The following is a 16,140-nucleotide window of genomic DNA, read 5'->3' as shown; positions in this document are numbered from 1 at the left end:
ATAGCTGCATGGGTCTTTCTATATACCTCAGCCCAGGCTGAGGACTCCAGATCATTCCCTAGCAGACACTGGACAGGTATAGCAGGAGTTACCACCACCTTTTGGCCATTAATCCTTACCCATTCTAAGGACATGATTGCCATGGGATGGACCTTAGCCTGATTGTCAGCTTTGAGGACAGCATCTGTCTCTCCAGGAAGATACTGGTGTCAGGACACCAGTTCAGTCACCATGGTGATACTGGCATCAGTCTCTCTGTGCTTCAACTTGTATCCCATTTATATGAGGCTGTTGTCTGTACTTCTCCCAAACACTGGACCAGACGACCAGGGCAGCTACATTGACCTCCACCATTTGAGACTAAAGTTGCCTCAGTAGGCTCACTGGCATGGTCATGGCCTACTTGGAATTTCATCTGGTGACTTACCACTGCAGGTACTACAGGTGCACTAGATGCTTTTTTGTTAGGACAGTTAAGATCTCCAGTTAGGTGTCCATTGGTTTTACAAGTGTGGCACCAAGCCTTCTCGGGATCCCAATTTTTTCACTTATTACCCCACTTGGGCTCACCCTCTTGTGCAGGTTTATGGGGGCCTTCAGAAGAATCCTTGTGTTTGCCCTTATTTTGATTACCCTTTTTCCATTGTGGGGTCTTTTTGGGCTCCTTTTTGTGGTGTTCCCAATCAGTAGAAGTTTTGGTCACCCTTGTTTTGACCCAGTGGTCTGCCTTCTTCCCCAACTGTTGAGGAGAAAGTGGACCTAGGTACACCAGGTGCTGATGTAACTTTCCCTGCACAAAATTACTCAACAAATGCTCTTTTATTACTAAATTGTAAAGACCTTCCTAATTATACACAGTTACCTTTTAACCAGCCACCTAGTGCCTTCACTGCGAAGTCCACAAAATCTACCCAGGACTGACTGTGGTTTTTTTTGAGTCTCCCTGAATTTGATGCTGTAGTCAGGAGCATGCCCAAAGCACTTAAGCAGGGTGTCCTTCATGAGGTCATAGAATCTTGCATCTGCCTCATTCAGTGGGGGAGACAAAAGTAGGTAGGACTAATGCTCTTGTGGTAGTGTGGGTGAGAATTTAGGCTTATCAGAGAGTAGTGCTAAGCATGTGTTGTACTCAGAGGCAATACACACACACACAAAGAATAAATCCAAGTCCAATTAAAAAAAATAAAATTTCTTTTTATATACATTTCAAACCCAAGAACTTCATAATGAAGTAGATTTACAAGCATAAATACTTTGTAGTTTAAAAATCAACAGTACATGTTTTTCAGTTCAGCAATGTCAACTAATGGGAGGAAAACAAGAATGCAGTTTTGTAGGGGAGTACATGACTTAAAAATCCAGTCTTCTGGGTTTTAGGTCAACAGCAGGCAAGAATGCTCCGACAGCGGCACTGGGGCGGCTGGTGCAGAGGTGAAATTTGGAGTTTGTGCCCAATGTTAACCAATCAAGACTGGAAGTGAATGAAGATGTGCTGCTCTTAGGTGAGTCAAGTGGTATCTAGGATGGATCTCCTGAGGTTGAGGTGAGCACAAGGTGGGCCACAAGGCAGCACCAAATTTACACCCTCCGCAACACAGGTGGCCAGGTGCTGCGTGCCAACACAGTGTTGGGCGCCCAATGTAAATCAATGGAGGAGGTTGCTTTTGGAAAAAGGCTGCAGGCTCAGGCCAGAAGCCTGAACTAGCAAAACTCACAGCTGCACAAGTAAGTTCTGATCCTACGGGTGCTAAGCCCAGGGGCTGTAGGGGGGGGGGGGGGGAAAGAGTCTTCGGTTTGAGGCTGCAGGCTTTGAGACAGAGCCAGACAGGGGTCAGCCCATGGTGGACTTTGGCTCAGAATCGCTGGGGAACCTTCACGGTACCAGTGGACCACTTAGACTCTGGCCATACCAAACATCCCTATCTTCAGTGAAGCCATCATGTAGCTGTGGAACTGGTAATGACTGGTGTCCAGCACATGTGCTTAAAATGGCTTCCCTGTTCACTTAATATGTCAGAGAATCGCCAAAAACATAGCCGGGACATATCTGCTCATGGTGCTCAAGGGGACTGGGGCTGCCTTTGCTAGAACAGCCATGTCTTGAGATGTCTCCTGAAGGTAAGGAGATCCTTGGTCTGACGCAGATGTGTGGGAAGAGTGTTCCACATCTTGGCGGTGAGGTGCTAGAATGATCTGTAGCTGGTGGTGGTTCTGCAGATGCATGGGACGGTGATGAGGGCAAGGTCGGCGGAACGAAGCTGTCGGATCGTGGTGTAGAAGGAGAGCTGTCTGAGGTATTCTGGTCCAGTGTTGTGCAGTGCCTTGTGAGTGAGGAGTTTGAAGGTGTGATTCTCTTGTTAACGGGAGCCAATACAGGTCTTTCGAGTGGGCTGCGATGTGGCAGTGGCGGGGGATTTCCAGGATGAGGCATGCAGAGGTGTTCTGGATGCATTGCAGTCTTTTCTGGCTGTGGTTGCTGCGTAGAGGGCATTGCTGTAGTCCAGTTTGCTGCTTACGAGGGCTTGGGTGACTGTTCTTCTGGTTTCAGTGGGGATCCATTTAGTATCCCATGCCGTAGTATATCCTTTAGTATCCCATGCCGTACTATACCATTTTCTAGGGACTTAGAGTGGTAGCTAAAGGTTTTCAGTTGAGAAAAACGACTGAGCAGTTTTGGAGTAAAGCGATCTGGCACTACTGGGGTCTTGTTTGGCAGGGACTCAGTGCACTTTCAGTCGAAATTGCACCAGATACCAGGCAAAAAAATGGGGGTGGGGGAGGTAGAGGGCTTACCATGTCAAGAGGTGCTTTCCAACAGGTACTATTTACTAGGTACTTACAGCGGTAGCTTAGAGTATAATTGTGCAAAAACGACTGTGCGGTTTAGGGGAAAGATCTGGCACTGGGGACCTGGTTAGCAGGGACCCAGTGCAATAGACTTCTGTCAGACCACGTTTGTGAAGGAGGGAAGATACAGGTCAAGCTCAAATGTGGTGATTGGGGTTGTTAGTCTGTCTTACTATGGCAAGTACAACCCAATCAGGACTTTACTCTGTGGTAGTAATGGTGAGCAATCGCAGGCTTCTCATGAAGATGGTGTGGGTGTGCTGAAGCTCAGAACACTGTGCCAGCAGTGCAATAATTGGTATCCCAAACTAGTCCATTACTTTTTATTTTTAAGTAAAGAACTTTCTTATTCATATTGACTACTACACAAGTAATAGTAAACTATACAATTTACTACAGATGTCTGAAGCACAGAGCAGAGGCCTACAGGCTACGGGCAACAGTATGCTATTTTGTTTCCAGTGAGATTATGTGGCAGTGGTGGCAGAAGCAAATTCCTGAGGTTTAAACCCCCAAGGCCAGGTAGTGAAGTGATGGCCTCACGAGTTGAATATGGCCACTATCGGGCTTCTAGCCTCTTCTGGACATGGTGTAACGGTGGAAGCAGGCAGCACTAGCCTCTGATCCACAGCTGCACAGAATGAGCCACAGTTACACTTCTCTGAACACAGATGAACAGACAGCTACTTGTTTCTAACTTGATCCTGCCAGTTGGAGAAAATGGTGTCTGCTAACACCTCGGGCTCACAGATCAGTCTGTGTCCTCCTTATTCTGGCAGACACCACCAGCACCAGGGTCTTGCTCCTTCAGGCTTCTCAGGACAGCCCTTCCTCCTGCAGGTTTGGCAGGCTCCTTCTACCAGCAAGCAGGTTGGCTTCCAGATGAACCACTTCTTCCAGCAAGGCAAGACTTCAGATGATGTCTTCTAACCAATGGGAGGCTGACTGCTAGGCAGAACCACATCTGATTTTACTGCAGCCTTTTGAGTTTTCCCTTCCTTGGTCAGAGAACTTGCTGTTGGAAAAATGAGTATTTGTCTCCCACATTTATATAGTAAAAGCAGACGGTAGATCCACTGTCTGAACCTTCGGAACTGGTTGTGGGTAGATCTCCTTTCAAGTGTCCTTTCCAGGTTGTTTTTGTGTAGTGATGCTCACAGCATGGGTAGTCTCCAGCCTGCGGCACCCACAACAGGCTCAGAAAGGCACAAGAAAAGTTTGCCATTTTCTGCTCCCAGATGTCATCAGCCACACTGAAGGGTGATCAGGGGAAAGAGACAAGGCTGGCATCACCTAAGGCACCCCATTCAGATTGAACTACAAACTGCATTGTCACCCTTTACCCCTACCTTCTACCAAATAGTATTGCTACAGGAAGACTTGTCAGAAACCTGTTAGCAAAAGGCCTAATCCTGCTGCTAAAAAAGGATTGTCTCCTCTTCTCCTTTAGTGTCTAGTTTACTTTCCTCTAGCTTCCTCTAGTGTCCGCAATACAATTTCACTCTTTGGGAAAACATCACATCAGTCTTGTGCACAAGACCAGGGGCATTTAAAATGATTCCCACAGACCGCCATCACACCTGGCTCCGTCACTCTCAATGCATGTGCCACGTTGGCCCCAAGCACACAAGATGCACTTGGGATGTTACTGCTAGGATATAGGTTACCACGCAGGAACAGATCTACACAAGTGGTCTCCACTCCAGAATCAGAATGAAATGCCTTGCCACAATTATGGATTCACAAAACATGATGTATTGCCGCTATGTATTAAACCTATGACAAAGACCGTAGTCCACTGTTAGTACAATGTGGATATCCTAGATGTGTTCCCCTAGGTCACTGGAATGGTACATAACCTCACTCTTGTCAAGGCACAAAATCTAGATTGTGAGGCTAGGTCCAAAATAAAAATAAAAAAGGACACCAAATGTAGTTGGGCACTCAGGGCAGGGAAATAAGACTATGCCATGCAAGGCATGCTTTTGTCCCAACAGATTCTGGCAGACGGAAGAGGTGGCAGTCCGTGGGCATCAGTGGTCGTTAAATGCACGTATTTTTCTGGTCAGAAATCATAACTGCATTCTGGATATGCCTTTTATGGGGGAGCTTTATTTAACCACCATGTTGCCATTACAGTCCATTAAAGATGAGACACTGCCAGGTCTATTATGGGTACCATAATAAAGACACCCTATCAGGGAACACGCAGAAGAGGATTGTTGTCTTTTGCCAAGGAATTCAACCATGCAACAGAAGGTTAGCTATAGAAGGTTAGCTATCACCAACCATGCAGAACATACTCTTAAAACTCCTCACAATGGAGTTAACAAGGTAAAAGGGTTATGGGCTCCCAGAGAAAGCAGCAACACAGGACCGCTTTCAGTACTTGACTACCTAACACCGAATTGTGGCTCCAATGGGCCAAGTGGGCAGGAAGATATTGCACTATATCAATAAAAATGGCCACATCCTTTATGTGGTTCTTATGGCTACTTCCAATGACAAATTCCTCCTCTATAGAAAATTCCCCATTTAGAATATCCCCGGGCACCTACCTAATTTGGAAGTTTTCACACCAGTGGTCCTGCACTTCCCTAGATGGTGTTTATGGCTCACCGTTCAGCCCCAGAAGTTACACAGTGGAGCAGCGTGTAGGTGCATCCCTGTACGCTGGCATCAGTTTCTGCCTTCCTGCACCATTCTAATGCAGATCAATGTTTGACTCATTTCCAAATAATTTCCAGTGTGCAAGGGAATGATTTCCCCTCCAAAGCTCATAGGGTTCCAACAGATGCTTGTAACCAATGCACACAAGTTGTTCCTTCAGATTTTGTGCTCTGGGCATGACTCAGCCAAGTGATGAATGTGCCCTCATGAACCCAAAGGCAATTCGGGACCGTGAAGTGTTGCCGAACATCGCACATCGCGGAACTCACAAAAGTCCTGCTGCATGTCGATGGCGCAGACTAGTTCCTGCTCTTGAGGCCCATCCTGTGACACGTCCTCCTTGCAGTCTAGGTTGTCCCGTAAGTCCAAACAAAACAGAAGTCGAAGCTGGACGCCACCCCAAACCGCCACTCTGTTCAAAGAGTAGTAGTCTGGAGGGTGTTAAGGTGCCAACTGACCTCTTTCCTGATCATGGAACCGATTAGTTAACAGCTCCCACTGATGCACCTTCGGAGCCACAAGGCCCTCCTAACAGGTTACCACTGGTGAATTCACATCTGTGCCTGTCTAACTCACTTCAGGTTCCTCTCCAACTTGGTGTAGACCTCTTCTGCTCCCAATGTATGAGCTAGTTTCATAGCCTCTGCCTGCCTTGGTGTCCAAACTTTAAGCTTACCTGCTTCGAACACGACTGAGGTCACAAATTAACTCCACTTCAGCACACCTGGTGCTGGATGTTATGATTCAAACAAAAGACTTCTTGCACAAGGCTTTTTTCCTCACAGGCTTCAATTACATTTTTGGCTCTGACTCTGATCAGCATAATGACTATGGGGATGATTTACCACCCCACTTTACCTACATGAATTTGCAGAAGGCCAGTGGCTGGATTCCTCCCTGCCACCTGACTGGTTTTGTCCCTTGTGCTCCACCCCTAAGAGTGCATTATCTACTGTAGTGAATACATGTGCAGCTGAGGTCCTGGACCTACAGCTGCCTTCAGCTGAAGTCAAAACAAATGTCCTCACTGAGGTTTTGCATCCTAGACTAGCCTTATCTGAGCCCTTGCTCCCATTTAATAAAGCTGTGACTGATGCCCTTATGCACCATAGACAAGCTCTGGCTGACCTGGACTTCTATGCAGCACCCAAACCCTGAGAGTTTGGCCCAAGCTTCCACCAGCAAAGTCAACTCAAATATTTTGCCAATAACTCTCCAGATAGGGAGTTTAAAAGGATTAAGATGTTCGGGAAGAGTCTATTCTCTTCTGCCAGCTTGGTGTTAAGGTACGTCAGTGTGATCTGACCTTTGGCCTTTTATATGCATGCCAGAGAGCTCTTGCTGGTAGTCTTGAAGGAGTTCCAGACCTCTTTTGCTCAAACCATTCAGGATGGCTGGGATGCTGCTAAATGTCATTAGGGCTGGTCTAGATACTGCTGACTGCTTGGGGCTTTCAATGAGTGCTAATGTGGTACTCCACCATCACACATAAATGCAATCCACTAGCTTTTCTGGGGACATGTAGGCATCTCTAATGGATATGCCATTCATTGTGTTTTTGGTGAATCGGCTTTTTCTGCCTCAAACACTTCAAAGAAAGAACATCCATAACACTTTCCTTGGGTCTTTCATCAGCAGCTGTGACCTTCCTGTTAATGCTCTAGAAGGCTGGTATAGAGACCCCTCCAGGCCCCACCGCCACCACCACAGCAGTCACCCCAGTCCTTTTTTGATAAGGGATGACAATCAAGCAGACAGCGTAAAAGTCACCAGGGACACTGTTCCACCTTTGCAGCATCAGCCTCAAAGCTGCATTAGTTTCCCATTACAGGCGCACAGCCCTCCTGTGGGAGGCAGGAACATACATTTTCTTCCATGGTGGCAGGCCATTATGTCCGACCGATGGGTCTTCTATAATGTTCAGCCCTCCTGTTCCTGTCTGACCCACCTCCACTTTCCACCATATCTGAGTGACTTGCAGAGGAGCACCTATCCATCTTGCTGCAAGAGGTGCAGGCTATGCTAGTCAAAGGAGGGGCATTGAGTGGGTGCTGGCCTTGGAAGTAAGGATGGCGGCCTTTGTCTTATTTTGGATCTTCTCCCTCTAAATGCCTTTCTAATGTAGGACAAATTCTAAATGCTCACCTTCGCCCATGTTCTGTCTACCCTGGATCTGGGCGACTGCATAGTTGCCTTAAAACTTCAGGGCTCATACTTTAATGTGCCTGTCCTGCTATTCTATAGACATTACTTGCTGTTCAAGGTCAGTCAGAAGCATTCAGATAGATCTCTTGCTGCAGATTCCTTACCTTAGAACTTCCCCAGGCATCAATCTGGATCCAGAGATTTTTCTTGAGCTGTACCCCTGCACGTCGTTAGGTTGCATTGTTTGGCTCCGCCTCTGTCTGTCATGCGTTTCTGATATGACGTCACAGGTCCTATATAGGCGCCACCCCAGAGCGCTGAGGTCTGTTTATTTCTTTCTTCGGATCAGTGCTGGCAGGCACAGAAAGAGCTACCCCTCAGGTATTTTTTTACTGGTCTTGTTTGCCTTTGTTGAAGCATTGTTTGAGTATTTCTACTGGTGCGTCGAGGGATGTCTTTGTGTAAAGCCAGGTTCAAGCCCTGTCGATCATGCATGTTGAGCTGGAGCACGCCCATGACCCGTAGTCGTACTCTGAGTGCCAGGCCCATTAAACCTTTAGCCAGACCCTTATAGTGTTCACAAATTAATTATTAATGCAATGACGGCTCAAGATGTTGATCATGGGATTATATTTGATAATAAATGGTAGAATATCTCTATTCATGAGCAAGATTCCCAAACATTCCAAGTGTGTTTTTCTTAATACTTTTGTAAATAAACCATGTTTGTAAAATACATTAGTTACCCTTTTTGTAATTTGACAATTAAAACTATAGTCACTGCACTTAAATGGAATGCATTTTCTACTAAGGTTTGTTCCTTTATATCCTTTATATATGTGTATCCTTCAACTTCTGTCTGGAGCTTCTCTCTTCAAGGGATGTTGAAGCTGAGTCCTCACAAAGGCAGTCTATGATCTCTTATGAAAGGTTCATATATTGTGCACAATTTATTGAAACACTTGCTCTCACAAGTTATGCATACTGGAAGAAAAATAAAATATAAATTAAAAAAACATATTTGGGGAACCACATTTTGACAAATAAAAGGAACAGAGGCATTGTTTAGAGTATGCATGACACTCAGAGAAATTACATCTTTTGAACAAGATGATCATGCAGACAGGTATGGGGCTTGCAACAACTTAAGACCTAAAAAGACAATTGATTACCAAAGTTAATCAATTGACACAATTTCCTGTTTGGCAATGGAAAGAAAACAGTACTGATGAATTGAATATTATGATTCAAAATTGATCATATAATTTAACTGCATTTAATTTTGATAGAAATACCCTATGGCTAATAGATAATGATGTGTTTAGTAACAGGTTCCTTTTTACAGCTGCAACTGCTGCACCCCCCTTATATTCCCCCTTAACAGTCTTATTAGACATATAGGGCCTCATTACGACTTTGGCGGTCCTTTCACAGGACTGCCGAAGCCACTGCAGGCAAAAGACCGCCAGTACTGGAGGTCTTTTGCCTGCCATATTAGGAATGTTCCGCTGGGCCAGCAGGCGCAAACAGCATTTACGCCCGCTGGCCCAGTGGAACACTCACCAGAACATTCGTAATTGAGCCGGCAACAATGTTGTGATGCATCGGGTGCCACAGCACCCATTGCGCATTTCACTGCCCGTAATTCGGGCTGTGAAATGCACGATGAGGCTGTGCAGGGGCCCCAGTGGCCCCCCGAAACCCCTGTTCCGTCAGCCTTCCCATGGCAGTGTTTACCACCATGGAAAGGCTGGCAGATGGGGACTCGTAATCCCCTGGGCAGCGCTGCCATGGTGGATTATACTGCTGGGACCCGCCAGGCTGCAGGCTGGCTGCCGCCTAGGGGTGTCGGCGGTTTGACTGGACAGCTCTGCCACGGTCATAATGGGGTGGTGTGACTACCCTATCTGCGTGGTCTGACTGCCATCGTGAGGGTGAATGAAGGGTAGAAGAATTGCTTCATTTACAGTTGCCTACTGTTGAAACCAAGGCAAACTTTAATTGGGATCCTTCAACCAGGTCCACCTTTGTCTGAGTCATGATTGCCATATAACTAGTTTCCTAAAGACACTTTTTGGGCCACTTGATTCAAGCTCTCCTCTGGCCCTCGGCTTGTAGACCTATTGTTAGGTGGCGTGGGCCAATTTCTGGCGATCCTGATCTTCTGACACGGCACCTTACACTTGAAAGCCTGGTGATGCAAATCTTAATGAGTAAAGTTGCTTTTTAATGCCTTTCTGACCAATCCTTTTGACAGAGTTTAAAAGAATTGGTGCCTTCAGAAAGGGAATATTTTCTTAGGCCAATTGGACCTTAAGGTGGTTGAATATAGGGTGGCTCTGGGCAGGTATATCCTTGCTCTACGTGAAATGGCAATAGAAACCTTGTCAGCCTTCCTGGAAGGTCCTCTTTGGCTTAAATGATAACTGATGGCCAGGATGTGTCCAAGTATGTCTTGTGTGCTGGGTTGGACACCCTGGACTGTGTGGGTGGGGCTATTGGCACCTGTGTAAAGCTTAGGGTATTTAGGGGATGTTCTAGCATCTCTTATGGACATGAACTTTAAAGGCTCTAGAATTGTTTGGGAAGAAGGATAATTTGGGCCTCAAACAATTTATGGACATTCTAGCCAGTTCATGATTCTTTAAAAAATGTTTATCCCACTAATCAGTTCACCAAAAGTACAGGACATTTACAAGCTATTCCACTGAGCTAACCTAATGGCGCATTGTGCAGCTGCCAGCTTCGGAGAGCGAGAGGAGAGCTGGTATTCATGCTACTTCCTCATACTGCAGAAGTACAGAGGCCTCAGACCCATACTTGACCTTCACCCACTGAATGCTTTTCTGAGCGAAGACCAGTTCACTTTTCTCACTCTGTCACAGATGTTTTCTGCTCTTGGACACAAGAGACTGGATGGTGTCCCAGGGCTTGCAGTAGGCATATTTTCATGTAACTTTCCTGCAGTCCCACAGGTGTTATCTTCAGTTCATATTGGTGTTGGAAAACTTCAAGTTTGCCGTGCTCCTCTTTGGCCTTACTGCAGCCCCTCAAGCGTTAACAGAAATGGTGGCAGTGGTTGCTGTCCATTTTTGAAGGTCAAGTATACATATGTTGCCATACCTCAGCAGTTGACTGCTCAAGGTGATCTCACCACAGTCAGTTGTAGAACACCTCAGGACAACACTTAAACTTCTGATGTCCTTGGGGTTTACCCTCATTGAGCCTAAGTCCCACATTTGCCACATGCAGAGGATTCCCTTCATTATTATTATTATTTTTTTTTAACATGGTGGTATCAAGGTCTTTCCACTACTTTAGCTAGTCTGGGACACGTAGGATGTGATCCTGATTTTCACACTCCATCCAGGATCTCAGTAAGGATGGTTCTGATGCTCCTGGGACTTTTATAACCATGCATGTACTCTGATCATCACAAGGCCTTACAGAGGAAACTCCAATTGGGCCTAGAATTAGACCTGCCTCTGACTTCATCCAGATGTCACAGGGGAGATAGCTTACAATATTTTTTTGGGAGCAGACAAGCGCTATCCTGACCTGTGGCAGGCCACTCTCACTTCCCCAATAAGACTTCACACTTGTGATAAACGCTTTACTTTTAGAGTGGGAGGGTGGTGGGACAGGATACTGAAAAAACCATTGTGATAAAAAACTTTAATTACAGGAGCATTGTGATGTCAAAAATATCATGGACATAAATATTAATGGTAAGTATATTGTTTGTATTGTTTTTTGTTTTTAGTATTGTGATAAATATTGTTTACTAAAATATTGTAAATAATTTTGTTTTTTTGTGTGATCTTTTTATTAACCTCTTCGCTGCAAGGCCTTTTCCCCCTCAGGTGCCAGGCCTTTTTTTGGCTATTTGGGGCAGTTCGCACTTAGACCCTCATAACTTTTTGCCCACATAAGCTACCCACACCAAATATGCGTTCTTTTTTTTTTCCCCAACATCCTAGGCATTCTCGAGGTACCCAGAGTTTGTGGGTTTCCCTGACGAAGACCTAGAAATTAGCCAAAATACAGCAAAAAATTTGTTTATTTTTTTTGTTTTTTTCTTTTCACAAAAAAAGGGGAAAAAGGGCTGCAGAAGAAAGCTTATGGTTTTCCCCTGAAAATGGCATCAACAAAGGATTTGAGGTGCTAAAATCACCAGATTCCCAGCTTTCAGGAACAGGCAGACTTGAATCAGAAAACCCAATTTTTCAACACAGTTTTGGCATTTTACTGGGACATACCCCATTTTTACGATTTGTTTGTGCTTTCAGCCTCCTTCCAGTTAGTGCCAGAAATGGGTGTGAAACCAATGCTGGATCCCAGAAACCTAAACATTTCTGAAAAGTAGACAGAATTCTGAATTCAGCAGGGGGTAATTTGTGTAGATCCTACAAGGATTTCCTACAGAAAATACCAACTGAAATAAAAAAAATATTGAAATTGAGGTGAAAAAAACAGCCATTTTTCTCTAGGTTTTACTCTGTAACTTTTTTGTTACAATGTCAGATTTTTTTAAAGCAATATAACGTTACGTGTGCTGGACTCTTCTGGTTGCGGGGATATATAGGGCTTGTAGGTTAATCTAGAGCCCTAGGTCCCAGAGCCAATAAATGAGCTGCAACTTGCAGTGGGTTTTCATTCTATACCGGGTATACAGCAATTCATTTGGTGAAATATGGAGAGTGAAAAATAGATATCAAGAAAACCCTCCTATTTCCAAAATGGGCACAAGATAAGGTGTTGAGGAGTACTGTTTATTTGCACATCTCTGAATTCCGGGGTGCCCATACTAGCCTGTGAATTACAGGGGATTTCTCAAATAGAAGTCTTTTTCACACAGTGTCTTATATTTGGAAGGAAACAATATAGAGAAAGACAAGGGGCAATAACACTTGGTTTGCTATTCTATGTTCCCACAAGTCTCCTGATAAAAATGGTACCTCACTTGTGTGGGTAGGCCTAGCGCCTGTGACAGGAAATGCCTCAAAACACAACGTGGACACATCACATTTTCCCAAAGAAAACAGAGGTGTTTTTTGCAAAGTGCCTACCTGTGGACTTTGGATTTTGCCCCACAATCTCTTCCAAAAATACATCGTCCATAAACAAGTGAAAGAAATTGACAGGCAATACGTTTTCTGTTTTGACTCTGCACCCTGGGAGACCAGTAAATGCAGGTAACTGTGGCTGCTCCATGTTTTGGGCAATCCAGGTATCAGGTCTTCTAATGGGAAACCCTTCAGCCCCAGGCTGCTGCACTCTTGGCACATCAATGTCCTCCTCTAAAACAGGCCCTTCATCTGCACTGAGAGTGGCTTCCTCATCAGAAGAATCCTCTCGGACAGAAAACTCACTGCCAGAATCTCCCACTTCCTCCTCTGCCTCAGATGCAGAGTCAGTCTCATAATCATGGTCAGAAGATGACTCAAAAAGCATGCCAACAAACTGCGGAGCGGTCACTCTGCGGCTAGCCATGATCTTTTCTAACAACAACAAATGGATTGCCGACAACAACCAGCACTAAAATAAGTAATAAACAAAGTGTAGCTTTAACACCAAGAGTTATGTACTAAAAAACTATACCACTCACCTGCCTAAAAAAGCTACTCACCAGCAACTACTCTGCTGCACAGACACAGCAGAAAAAAGCAAATTAGACATGTGACAACACAAATATCATCATGCTCAGATCTAAGGACAATTTCACATGCAATCCTGCATTTAGTACACCACCTTCAAACATGTCATTCATGCATGTCAACAATACTCCTTTGGAGTAAATTGCTTTTACTTACCTAAAACATGCAACTATGCAAATCGCAGGACCAAACTGCAAGGATACACAGCAAACAAAGCAAAAGCTTTGAACTAGAACAAAAAAAAGAAATAAACTGTTATAATCACAAATACTTCGCCAGGTGACAAACACCCCACCACCAAGAACTTAGAAATTGTCCCTGATGCCTAAGTGGCTTCTACCCCCCTTCGGGGCAGATGGGACTAAAATAAAATAGGCCAATCTGCCCCTAAGGGGGGCAGAAATGGCCAACAGCTTTGTGCCCCGTTCGGGGGGCGACCCTTGCCAAAGGGGGCGCCCCCAGCACACCAAAAAACAAAGAGAACCAAAATAAAATAACTGACGTCTCAATGCCTTCTGCCCCCCTTGGGGGCAGACGAGCCTAGAAAAAATAGGCCGATCTGGACATCAGTAATGTGCCCCCTTTGGGGGGAGACCCTTGCCAAAGGTGCGGACCCCCCAAACAAAACACACACAGAGGATCTCTGGTGCCTAAGTGGATTCTGCCCCCTTTGGGGGCATATGGGCATAAAAAATAAAAAAAATAGGCCGATCTGCCCCCAAGGGGGGCAGAAATGGCAAACAGCTCTGTGCCCCCTTAAGGGGGGGCGACCCTTGCCAAAGGGGGCGAAAATGGGCACCCTCAGCACAAAACAAAAGAAGGAGAACACTTGGGGGTAGATGAGCCTAAAAGATATAGGCCCATCTGGCCCAAATGGCCAATACTAATGTCCCCCCTTTGAGGGGGGCGACCCTTGCCCAAGGGGTGCCCCCAAACACACACCACACAATCCCTGGGGTCTAGTGGGTTTCGACCCCCCCCCCCCCCAGGTGCGAGATCGTCCAAAAACATGGCCGATTTCACCCCGGGGAAGGGGGGGTGAAACATATAAACAAATATTGCCCCTGGGGCAGCGACCCTTGCCTAAGCGGTCGCAGCCCAAATACTTCAATAAAAAAACATCCCTGGTTGTCTAGTGGGTTTCGACCACCCTGGGGGCAGATCGGCCGAAAAAATTGCGGATCTGCCCCCAGGTGGGGGCCGAAACAGGATTTGTTACTGCCCCCCCAGGGGAGCGACCCTTGCCCAAGGGGTTGCGCCCCAAAAATAATACTAAAAGTAAATCCCTGGCAGGAATCCATTGAAAACAGGCACAGGAGGAAAGGAAAAACGTTCTTTTCCCCTTGTGTCTGTTTTCCCTCCCAAAACCTCCAAAAAGAGAAGGACTTACCAGAAATAGGTCCTCTCTTCTCAATGCGCTGGAATCAAATGGCTTCCAGCGCGTTCTCTGCAGCTTCTGATGGACGTTTTACCTGTTTTATTGTTGCTACGAGCGCTCTTTATTTTCTGCACTAGCGCTCTGCGTGTGGGCTGTTGGGGGCTGTTTCATTGAAATTTTTTAGCCGGGTGTCCATTTTTGCTGTCGGACCTTGCAGGAAGTTTGGGCCTGTTAGAGCCCACTTCCTGTCTACCGGCAGGGACGCTTCCTGCTGGGTAGCAGTCCAGTTGTTTCTCGGGGCGATTAAATGGGAGCAGCAACACGCCGTGCAGATGACGCGCCGCTGGCGCGCCAAGGGCACACCAAAGGCGCGCCGGAGGCAAGCCCGTCTGCGCCCGTCCGTGCCAGGATGGGCCAGAAGGCCAGGAATCTTACATCTTTCTCTAAAGAAAGCCTGCTTGCCTATCCAGATATTCGCAGTTTGGCAGGTAGTCCTTGCCTTCATACGCTTATACCGGGTAACCCTGCCCCCTGGAAATGTGCACGTTGCAATTGGTCTTTGCCGAGGCCACTAACAGTGGAGGAGCATAGAGTTCTGAGGGAAGCTGGGAATAAGGTAGATCATGCTAATTGTAGCGGCACAAGGGGCACTAGGGAAAGGGGGTCTTTCGCTCTTATTAACGCTAGATCCCTTTCCAAGCATAAATTCGAAATTAGTGAACTTATTTCCACCCTCAACATTGATTGCCTTTTCATAACTGAAACCTGGGTTAGGCCTGACTCGGACTTCGTTGAGGCTTCCCCCGCAGGTTATTCGTATTATAGGTCAGATAGGACAACGGTCAGAGGAGGGGGATTGTCCATTATCTGTAGGTCTGACCTCACTTGCACTTGGACTGTTAGGAGCACCCCTTCAGATGTATGTGAAACAATGTTTTTTAAACTTTTTTATGGCAACTCTTCAATTTCAGAAGGGCTTTTAATTTATTGTCCTCCTGGTCCCCTCCCTAAGTTTCTTTTGGAATGCACAAACTTGTTGGAACCGCTTGTTATGGTCCCTAAAGCGATTATATTAGGGGATTTCAACATTCATTTTGATGACAGTAGTAATCCGTTGGTCACTGAATTCCTTAATCTCATGGCCTCTTTAGACTGGGTTTTAAAGGAAGGTCTGGCTACTCATATAGCTGGCCATACCCTCGACAGGATTTTTACTCGTCCTGAGGAAGAACTAAAGCTTATAACTATCCCGTTAAATTGGACGGATAATTCGCTTTTGACTTTCAATTTCACCAAAAAACAGTCTTTTCTCACACATATACCCCCGAATAATATAATAAGACAATGGAAAAGCATCAAAGCTAAATCCCTGGAAACTGCACTAAAATTCAGTTGGAAGGATCCTAAGATTTCTGTCTTACCGCCACTGGCTCATTTTAACCA

This window comes from Pleurodeles waltl, chromosome 1_2, assembly GCF_031143425.1.
Source record: "Pleurodeles waltl isolate 20211129_DDA chromosome 1_2, aPleWal1.hap1.20221129, whole genome shotgun sequence".
Classification (NCBI taxonomy): Eukaryota; Metazoa; Chordata; class Amphibia; order Caudata; family Salamandridae; genus Pleurodeles; species Pleurodeles waltl.
This window is presented reverse-complemented; position numbering follows the sequence as displayed.